The sequence below is a fragment of the Mytilus trossulus genome, unplaced genomic scaffold (assembly GCF_036588685.1).
Source record: "Mytilus trossulus isolate FHL-02 unplaced genomic scaffold, PNRI_Mtr1.1.1.hap1 h1tg000158l__unscaffolded, whole genome shotgun sequence".
Classification (NCBI taxonomy): Eukaryota; Metazoa; Mollusca; class Bivalvia; order Mytilida; family Mytilidae; genus Mytilus; species Mytilus trossulus.
Window position 1 is genome coordinate 97,303 of NW_026963304.1, and position 11,439 is coordinate 108,741.

At 31.9% G+C, this 11,439-nt stretch overlaps 1 long non-coding RNA gene across 1 annotated transcript; it reads right to left on the bottom strand.

The window, feature by feature from the left end:
* Positions 1-1,828: 1,828 nt before the first annotated feature.
* LOC134700465 (uncharacterized) lies at positions 1,829-5,013 on the bottom strand. Its single transcript, XR_010103882.1, has 3 exons — positions 4,835-5,013; positions 4,256-4,279; positions 1,829-1,896 (listed from the first exon to the last, which is right to left on the bottom strand). It is a non-coding gene; the product is annotated as an uncharacterized LOC134700465 (long non-coding RNA).
* Positions 5,014-11,439: the final 6,426 nt, after the last annotated feature.

Consider the following 11,439-nt stretch of genomic DNA (forward strand, 5'->3'; position numbering starts at 1 on the left):
TTTTTTTTAAGAAATGAATAAAATATTTACATCAATGGATTCATTACAATTCTCTGAGTAAAATGATATCTCACTTTATATAATCCTAACAAGTATTTGTTGATATAATGATTAATTCTGTCTGATTAACATGATTCAGAATAATGATAATTTTTTTAAAAAGTAACTTTTTCAAAGAAATATAATAATAGTTACATTTCCTGATTTAGTGCGAGTAGACAAACAAAACGAGACCCCACTTTATATAATTCTGACAAATATTTGTTATTCATTAAACCTGTCTAATCAACAACATAATTTTGTATATATTAAGGAATGTGGTCAAAGTGAAGCAATAACATACATGTGTGATATTTGTTTTACACCTTGGTGTAAAAAATGTTCTTGTAAATATTCAAAGTAAGAACTTTATCAACTATAATTCAAAACAAACAAAAACAATTAATGAGAGAGAAAAATACCTTTATGCATTTTTTTTTCTCTCACTTAAACTGTTAAATATAAAACAGATTTTGATTTAATATCAAATTCAGTATAATGATATAAATATCAGTTTCCATACAGATATATTATTATATTATGTTCTGAAGTAACATGTAGTTGTGTGTTTTATACTGGTAATGTACAATCTGTTATGTTATGAAGTAACTTCTTGTTATGTGTTTTATACTGCTTGTGTACAATCTGTTATGTTCTGAAGAAACTTGTAGTTATGTGTTTTATACTGCTTGTGTATAATCTGTTATGTTCTGAAATAACATGTAGTTTTCTGTTTCATACTGCTTGTGTACAATGTTATGTTCTGAAGTACCTTGTATTTGTATGTTTTATACTGCTTGTGTACAATCTGTTATGTTCTGAAGTAACTTGTTTTTGTATGTTTTATACTGCTTGTGTACAATTTGTTATGTTCTGAAGTAACTTGTAGTTGTGTGTTTTATACTGCTTGTATACAATTTGTTCTGTTCTGAAGTATCTTGTAGTTGTGTGTTTAATACTGCTTGTGTACAATCTGTTATGTTCTAAGGTAACTTGCAGTTGTATATTTATACTGCTGATGTACAATCTGTTATGTTCTCAAGTAACTTGTAGCTGTGTTTTTTATACTGCTGATTGTGTACAATCTGTTATGTTCTGATTTTATACTGCTGATGTACAATCTGTTATGTTCAGAAGTAACCTGTGGTTGAGTATATTATACTGCTTATGTACAATCTGTTATGTTCTGAAATAACTTGCTATGTGTTTTATATACCGCTAATGTACAATCTGTTATGTTTTGTAGTAACTCGTAGTTGTGTGTTTTATTATGCTAATGTACAATCTGTTATGTTTTGTAGTAACTCGTAGTTGTGTGTTTTATTATGCTAATGTACAATCTGTTATGTTCTGAAGTAATTTGTAGCTGTGTGTTTTATATTTCTTATGTACAATTTGTTCAGTTCTGAAGTAACTTGTAGTTGTGTGTTTAATACTGCTTGTGTACGATTTGTTCTGTTCTGAAGTAATTTTTAGAACTTTGTTTGTTTTATACTGCTTATGTACAATCTGTTATGTTCTGAAGCAACTTGTTTTTATATTTTTTATACTTCTGTTATTATAGTTCTAAAGTAAATTGTTGTCGTGTGTTTATGTACAATATTCAACATTTTGAAGTTACTTATAGTTTTCACTATTTCACTGTGCTTTAATTTTAAGTTACATGTAGTTTTGTGTCTTTTTTGTACATGTACCATAAAATGCTGTATCTTCAAATGATTTTTCTATGAATTATTAAAATAAGGTAGTTTTGAATGTGACTATTTTACTTACATCTTGATAATCAATTTCTGCACCATTCTGTAGGCTTAATTTTAAGGCTTCTATATCTCCATTCCCAGCAGCTGTAGTAAGTTTCTGTAAGTATAACATAGAAATTACATTTAATCTTGATAATCAATGTCTGCACCATTCTGTAGACATAATTTTAAGGCTTCTATATCTCTATTCCCAGCAGCTGTAGTAAGTTTCTGTAAGTAAACCGTAATAAAAATATATTGTAATGAATGTCCTTACTGTTAAATTAGGTAATAATTATGTTTTCTTCTGTTTAGCAATGCCTTCATAAATCAGTAGTTTCCTACCTTCAAATAACAGACAGAGAGGAATTCTTTAAATATCATATAATTGTTGGGATTTATGCATTTTATATTATAAAGAAAAACACCAAGAGTGCACACACTGAAATGTCTCGCCTTCTTTACTAATCATTGATATTATGTTGATAGTCCTAAATAAAAAGCTTTATCACAACTGTCACATAAACTTAACATTAACCAAGAAAACTAAACATTGACCAATGAACCATGAAAATGAGGTCAAGGCATGTACAGCTAACAATTCTTCCAAACAACAGATATAGTTGACCTATTGGTTATAGTTTAAGAAAACCAGACCAAAACACAAAAACTTAACTCTGAGCAATGAACCGTGAAAATGAGGTCAAGGTCAAATAAAACCTGTGCGATTGACATATACATCATAGAATATTTCCATACAGCAAATATAGTTGACATATATTGCAATATGTATTAAATAAAAAGACCAAAACTCAAAAACTGAACTTTTGACCACTGAACCATGAAAATGAGGTCACGGTCAGATGACACCTGCCAGCTAGACATGTACACCTTACAATCATTCCATACACCAAATATGGTAGACCTATTGCATACAGTATAAGAAAAACAGACCAAAACACAAAAACCTTACTGTAACCACTGAACCATGAAAATGAGTTCAAGGTCAGATGACACCTGCCAGTTGGACATATACACTTTACAGTCCATCCATACACTGAATATATACTAGATCTATTGCTTATAGTATCTGAGATATGGACCTGACCACCAAAACTTAACCTTGTTCACTTTTTCATGGAATGAGGTCAAGGTCAAGTGAAAACTGTCTAACTGGCATGAATACCTTGTAAGGTACACACATACCAAATATGGTAATCCTATAACTTATAATAAGAGAGAATTTAACATTACAAAAAATATTGTTTTCAAGTAGTCACTGAACCATGGAAATGAGGTCAAGGACATTGGACATGTGACTGACGGAAACTTCATAACATGAGGCATCTATATACAAAGTATGAAGCATCCAGGTCTTCAACCTTCTAAAATATGAAGTTTTTAAGACATTAGCGGCTTTTGGATCACTATCCCTATGTCGAGCTTTCTGCGACTTGACAAAAATTGTTAACCTTCAAAAATTATTTTTTTATAGAATCATGGACTAGATTTGGCATATCCTTGATTTTTCTTTCTTGTAGTATTTTCTGGACTTTGACCTTTGTCCTTTTAAAGACACGTTATACACTTAGTCCTTTAATTGCCCCTACTTTTGTCCTTTTTAAGACATGCAGTTGTGTTTTTCATTCACTTAGTCCTTTAATTGCCCCTACTTTTGTCCTTTTAAAGACATGTACATGTAGTTGTGTTTCATTTACTTAGTCCTTTAATTGCCCCTAGGTACTTTCTCATCCTTTTTAATATCAGTTAGTAGAAATCTCTCTATTACTTTACATAAAGAGATACATATATAAATGTATGTAGACTGAATGAATGTAGATGTGGGATATTAAAAAGCAATGAGAATGTAACCAAACAAGAAAAAAAGTATGTTGTATCAGTCAGCTCTGTATACCATACAATAGACTTGTCTTACTTAACTCACATGAACTTAACAATGGCAAGGGGAGATAACTTCGTATTTTTAATTTTTTTTTTATGTAGAAAAATTGTCCAAATATTTTTTTCAAATAACTCTTCAGACCTTCTTACAGTTACATATTTGAAATTGTAAACAAGGATTCTGAAGGTACTACATAAATAATACACTATCTCCCACCACCCCCTTTAAGGATATTTTTTTTTCTCTCCAACCTCCCGCCCCCACCTCCCATCTCCCTCAAAAGCTGCCCACCCCTCATACATCATGTACATTCATACTTGAAAAGTATTCCCTAAATTTCTTAAACTGCATTTTTGTTTGTCATCAGTTACTGAATACTGATTCAAATGCTGTTTGTGCCACCCGTGTAATGAGTAGAAATGTTTTAGAGTGCACCTTGCTTTGTCCCAGTTTTGTATTTTTTTGTTTTTGGAATAAGTAGTTTGGTAGTTCACTAAGAATTCTACTAGTTTTTATCTAATTGTACACTAATGGGGAACAAAACCACACAAGGAGACTATTAAGTAAATCTTACCTCATGCCAATCCTCCATTATATCCTAAAAATAGAAAAGAAAAATTATATTCGATATATACTGTTGAGTTATCATTGAGGTACATGTATTTTAGTTACTGCCAATTAAAAATACATGATCATTATTGGATGTAATATACTGACCTAATATTTTTATATATTAATGAGACCTACCGAATTAGACTATTTACCGAATTTGTAATCACATAAGCAACACGACGGGTGCCACATGTGGAACAGGATCTGCTTACCCTTCCGGGGCACCTGGGATCCTCCCTATTTTTTTTTGGGGGGGGGGGGGGTTTGTGTTGTTTATCCTTTAGTTTTCTATGTTGTGTCATGTGTACTATTGTTTTTCTGTTTGTCTTTTTCATTTTTAGCCATGGCGTTGTCAGTTTGTTTTAGATTTATGAGTTTGACTGTCCCTTTGGTATCTTTCGTCCCTCTATTAGATACTAATTTTAATTGAATAATAATAGCATTGAAACAGTGATTTATCTCAACTTTTCTGGCAATAAGACTGCACTATTAGAAGTTAATGAACTGAACTAAAAAAAACCTTGAAGATTTGATAACATACCAAAATGATGTACAAATGTATTCTACAAGCAGAATGTGACTCTTTCCATGGAACACCAGAACATCTGTTGCACTTTCCCAGGTCTAAGAATTTCAAAAGGTTTTTTTATCAGCTTTAAGGCACACATAAAAAATATCAAGAAACATTTTCTTAAAACACTATTGATAATCTACTAGAACAGTCACAATAAATTCAACTAGTTTTTTTTTTATTTTCTATGTGCTTTTCCTATAACATAGTGGATGTAGTTAGAAGTTGTGTACAATCTTTGTTTTTCCTTCATTGTTGTTTTCAGCAGTGGATTTTTTCTTTTGAAATATTTAAGATTTATCATACCAAGGCTATTTATAGATAATTATATGGCACGGGTTTTGCTCCTTGTTGAAGACTGTTGGACAGCCTGTAATTGTTTATAAATGTGTCCTATGGTCTAGGAATAATGGTATCATTGTTAATCATACCACACCTCTTTTTTATCATATGGTATGGGTTTTGCTCATTGTCGAAGGCTGTTGGACAGCATGAAATTGTTTATATCTTTGTCCTATCGTCTAGGAATAATTGCATCATTGTTAATCATACCACAACTCCTAATTATCATATGGCATGGGTTTTGCTCATTGTTGAAGGCTGTTAGACGACATGTAATTGTTTATATCTTTGTCCTTTGATCTAAAAATAGTTGTATCATTGTTTATCTAACCACACTTCCTTATGATTATATGGTATGGGTTTTGCTCATTGTTGAAGGCTGTTGGACAAACTGTCATTGTTTATATCTTTGTCCTATAGTCTAGGAATAATTGTATTGTTGTTTATCATACCACATTTCCTTATTTTTATACAATAAAAAATGATCACAGATACCCACTCCCTCTTAACATACTTAATGTATTTACAGGATTGAAGCTATAAGTAAGTTTTACAATTTGCCTAAACATATGTTAAGTCCTGGACCATTTGAAGTTTCGAGTGAAAGGCCCTCCTCAAGAAATTCAATGGTCTTAAAATAAGTACTAATGTAACGGATTGTAGGCCATGGACCTTTGTTTTCCAAAATTCAAAGGTTCTCTCACAGAAATGAAAGGTCCCTGACCATTGGGCCCACACTAATTTAAAACTATGAAAATTAAAGTAAGAATAATGTAATGGTGTGTTATATTGCCATATTTTAGGTTGTTGCTTGGTCCTTAACTAAAAGCTCTTTTCAAAAATGGCACTAGCCTATGCTGTGGAACCATAACTTCGAACAAGACAAATAGATCTGTGTCGCTGCATGCAATTGATTGAGGTAACATATTTACTGAAGCAAAAATGATCATTCCATAAAATTATAAGAGCCAAGAAACTTACATGAAAATTATCGTTGTACAATGAGTGTTGCAAAATTTCAAACTATTGACAAACAGGGAAAAGCTGCACAGCCGAAAAAAAATTGCTAACACGCTACAACTCAAATTTGTCAAACTGTTCATCTAATATAAAATCATTCCCTTCTATAGAAGCCAAGAAAAGTTCAAAGAAAGTTTCATTGTACAATGAGTGTTGTATAATTTCAAACTATCGGCAAACAGGAAGTGACTGCATGGTAGATGTGAAAACTGCTTCGTCTGTATTGATTTACCTCATTTTAGAGAAGCAGCAAATATTAATTTTCAAGTCTTTGGTTGAACTGTCCAGGGTTCAAACCCACCACCTCCCACACTTAAGGTTAACACAATACCACAACACTGTGAAGATTAACGAGGCAGTTTTTATGAGAAAAAAAAATGTTATGCAATCTTAAACAAGAGGAAGAGCCTGAATCGCTCACCTGAATTTTTTTGGTTTAATCTCTCATCAATGATTATTTTGGCTTTTCAATTTATTTAAATGTTCTTTGAATCGTCCTATTTTCTTCAAAAGCAAAAACAAATCATTTTCTCCTGTGTTCTATTTTAGCCATAGGAGCTATGTTTCTTGACATACAAGGAAATGAAATATAAAATTTATACAAGATACTCTAAAACTCTAAAACTCATTTAGCCTTAGTTTGGCTGAAATTGATACAGCAGTTTCAAAGGAGAAGATTTTTCAAAGTAATTCAACATGATGAACAAATTGTGAAAAAAGTCTTTAAAGGGCAATAACTCCTTAAGAGGTCAATTGACAATTTTGGTCATATTAACTTATTTGTAGATCTTACTTTGCTTAACATTTTTGCTGTTAACAGTTTATCTGTATCTATAATAATATTCAAGAAAATGACCAAAAACTGCAAAATTTCCTTAAAATTACCAATTAAGTGGCAGCAACCCAACAATGGTTTGTTTGATTCAACTGAAAATTTCAGGGCGTATAGATCTTGACCTAATAAACATTGTTATCCCATGTCAGATTTGCTCTAAATGCTTACGTTTTTGAGATATAAGCCAAAAACTGCATTTGACCCCTATGTTCTATTTTAAGTAACGGCGGCCATGTTTTTTGACGGATCAAAAATCGAAGCACACACTTTGTGCAGGATAACCTAAGGAACAATCATGCTAAGTTTCATTCAAATCCATTCAGTAGTTTCAGAGGAGAAGATGTTTAAAATTGTTAAAGACGACGACGACGATGACGGACGCCAAGTGATGAGAAAAGCTCACATGGCCTTTTAGGCCAGGTGAGCTAAAAATACGATACATACTAATTAGATAAATACTGATGAATGTACCTCTGAGGTCAGCCTATTTTATAAGTATAAGGTTGTGCCATCATCTATATATAAAGCATCTGTGAAAATTAACTATAAATCATATTTACTTGTTTAAGCCTGAAATATGTAAAATATATGTATCACTTAAAAATACTTCATTGGTACTTCTATTTATAGTTAACTGTTATGAAAGTTTCTTATAAATATATCAATGTTTGTGTGTTGTCTCCTTGTATAAACATATCAATGTTTGTGTTTTATCTCATATCAATGTTTGTGTATTATCTCCCTTTCTTATAAACATATCAATCTTTGTGTGTTATCTTCCTGTATAAACATATCAATGTTTGTGAATTATCTCCCTGTATCTTATTAACATATCAATGTTTGTGGGTTATCTCCCTGTTTCTTATAAACATATCAATGTTTGTGTGTTATCTCACTGTTTCTTATAAACATATATATCAATGTTTGTAGGTTATCTTCATGTATAAATATATAAATGTTTGAGTGTTATCTCCCTGTTTCTTATAAACATATCAATGTTTGTGGGTTATCTCCCTGTATAAACATATAAATGTTTGAGTGTTATCTCCCTGTATCTTATAAACATATCAATGTGTGTGGGTTATCTCCCTGTTTCTTATAAACATATCAATGTTTGTGTTATCTCCCTGTATAAATATATAAATGTTTGAGTGTTATCTCCCTGTTTCTTATAAATATATCAATGTTTGTGGGTTATTTCCCTGTATAAACATATCAATGTTTGTGGGTTATCTCCCTGTATAAACATATCAATGTTTGAGGGTGATCTCCCAATATAAACATATCAATGTTTGTGGGTTATCTCCCTGTATAAACACTGGCAGACCTATTTGGAAAATCACCGCGATTTTTGTAAAATATTCGGTGTTTTTTGGCCAATCTCCGCGGAACAGATAATAAATAGAGGTTCATCGTAAATTTTCCGTTTTACAGAATATTTTGCGGTTCTCCGGAGATTTTCTGTGTCTCAGGGAATTATCCGTTTGTCCGATAAAACGGGTGTGTATTGAGTCATTGATAGAACCAGTGATGCGTGAGCGACGGTTATTAAAAGGTCGGTTGTATAATCCGTTATGCGTGAGCGACGTTCAATCATTAATTTATCGTTGTATAATCCGTTAAGTGTGAGGGACGGTTGTATTGAGGTACAGATTGTGATATATGTAGAAGTTTACAGAACTACTAGTATCATTAATGGATTGAGATAGAAGGAATTTAAAAAAATTTATCACATAATGTTTCTGTAAATTTAGAGAGAAACAGATTATATATTTCTGGGGGTTAAAGGTTTACTTTTATGATGGAATAATACATGTGTATGTCTGAGGCCGCAGATCATTTAAACTTCATTGGCAAATAGGAATTTTTAAAACGGTCTTGATCACCTGCTGATCCATTAATCTTTCAGAATGAAATGCACATTTATACCTCTTTGGGTTGAAGGCATATATTAGCAAAATTAACAATATGCTACGATGAGATAATAACAAGTTGCGAATTTTAGTCCGAATGTGTATATATATGAGCATATGGACATACATTCATCTTTATAATTAATCAGTTCATCTGCCATTTGTTTTATTAAATTACTTTTCAATTGTGGTATAAATACAATTTTATCATTGTGTAAGACGATTTGAGAATAGCTTTCATCGTAAATACTTCAGAAATTATAATTGATTGAAGAACCGTTTATTGGAACAAAAATAAAATGAACGGCCTGGAGGAAGTTCTAACCTTAGTTGATATCAGGGGTCAATTGGTGTAGAAGTAAGTAACGTAATACAACGATCGTCGATGCATAATATGCACATGTATGTATATAGTATGCATACAACTGGATTTCGACAACTCGTGGGTTGTCTTTTAGACAAAGAAGTTCCATTTTAAAGATATGAAAGTACGTCAATGCACGTCTTGTAAACTAATCTGTTACTTTTTGAAATATAAATAAGTTATATTTAAAAGATTGGATGGTTATATTTCACACGCATCAAAGTTCTTCTGTCATCATTACTGTTTTTCAATTATTTTTTAAGAGTTCGATCTTAAAACTAAGTTCGTCCTGACATTTATGGAATATTTGCCACTGGAAGTTAAACAACCAACAATCAATCATCTTATTACAAAATTTAAAATATGCCTGAGCGATAATATTCTTTTAAATTTTAATGTGAAAGACAGTTTCTCCATTTATAAGAAGACACTTCCAGGTCTAATGTTAAGTGTATCTACATTCCGGGATTGAGATTTATTTACTATACTAGCAACAAAAAAAAGAAAAGAAAAGAAATGATGATACGTTTTTTTTTAATAATTAAATAATTAACGTTAAAAATATATGTAATTAACTTGATCTAAAACTTGACCTCGCTCATAATAGAGAATGTTAGAAATCAATTGTGTCGACTGCACAGGATTTTCCAACGGCGGGAAATACCCTTGTAACTATAAACACAGGTGATGTTACTGACCGATTGTGGAATGTCAATTCAGGGTTAAAGTGATGTGTAATGATTGACATTATTGTGCGCTTGAAAGTTGAGGCTCTAGTAGGTTCATTTCAATTGATAATCGAAAATCGAAAATCATTTTTTTTTCAAATCAACGATGAAGTTTTGGATATTATGGAAGGGATTTTTTTTAAGGACAACGGAGGTTCCTTAAAAGTCTATAGGAAAATATACAAATAAAATAATATAAAACATTTTCGAAGGTGTCTTATAAATCAATGATAAAGCGACTTCATCAGTATTGACAGTTATAAGATTGCAATCAGATGACTTTTAATTTTGTTTGTGTTTCAGGAGTGGGAGTGTAGAAGATTAATTTACCTTATATTACATTGTATTTACAAATGTTTGTTTATATTGCTTGACCCTTATGGGTGCAATTTTGCAATAAAGATTAAAAATATATACTTAGGATGTTCCATTCTCAGCATTGTTTCTGGTCTGTTTGTTCGTTTGTTCGTTCGTCCGTCTGTCCCGCTTCAGGTTGAAGTTTTTGGTCGAGGTAGTGTTTGATGAAGTTGATATCCAATCAACAATGATCAATTTTAAACTTAGTACACATGTTCACAATGATATGATCTTTCTAAATTTAATGCCAAATTAGAATTACCTCATTTCCTCAGTCCACTCAGGGACTTTCTATACTAAGTAAAGAAAGTCCCAGGTCTGTTAAACATAGAAAAGGATAGTGCGGATTGGGCATCCGTGTATACTAGTGACACATTCTTTTTTTTAATTTATTAAACTTGTTTTCAGTGGCAGATCCAGATTTTTTTTATACATAAGGAGAGGGGAGACTAACTGATAATTTCATGAGAGGACCAGCTCCAGTCATTCCTAAGTGATTCCCTATATAATCAATATTTATTTTTCAACAAAAGGGGGCGGACACCGTGTCATTCCCCCTTTATAGCCGACTGAGAAACTCAAAGGGCTGTTTAGGCAGTCAATGTCGTCAAAAACTTCTATGTGTTGTATAGCCAGTCATTGAGTCAGTGTCGTTAAAAACTTCCATGTATATCAATCAATCAAATCAAGACTATTAAAAACTATTATCAACCCCATTCCCCACTAAATCCGGCTCTGGTTCTATTAATTTCATTACTTCTTCAGCATACTAGTATCGGGAGCATGTGAGTATGGTAGCACTCCGTAGATAGGTCTTTAGTTTTGCATGTATGACACTAACAGTTGGCCTAACGTATTAGAAGGCCAGGGTTGGAAGGTTATTTAACATTCTGTGGCTCAATTGTAACTATATTTTCTTTGAAGTGCTACCTAAGCCGTGGCCTGGTGAACCCTACCCATTTTTTCAAAGGATTTTCCAATAGCACATCGAAACACTTCCAGCATTCTATATTTTT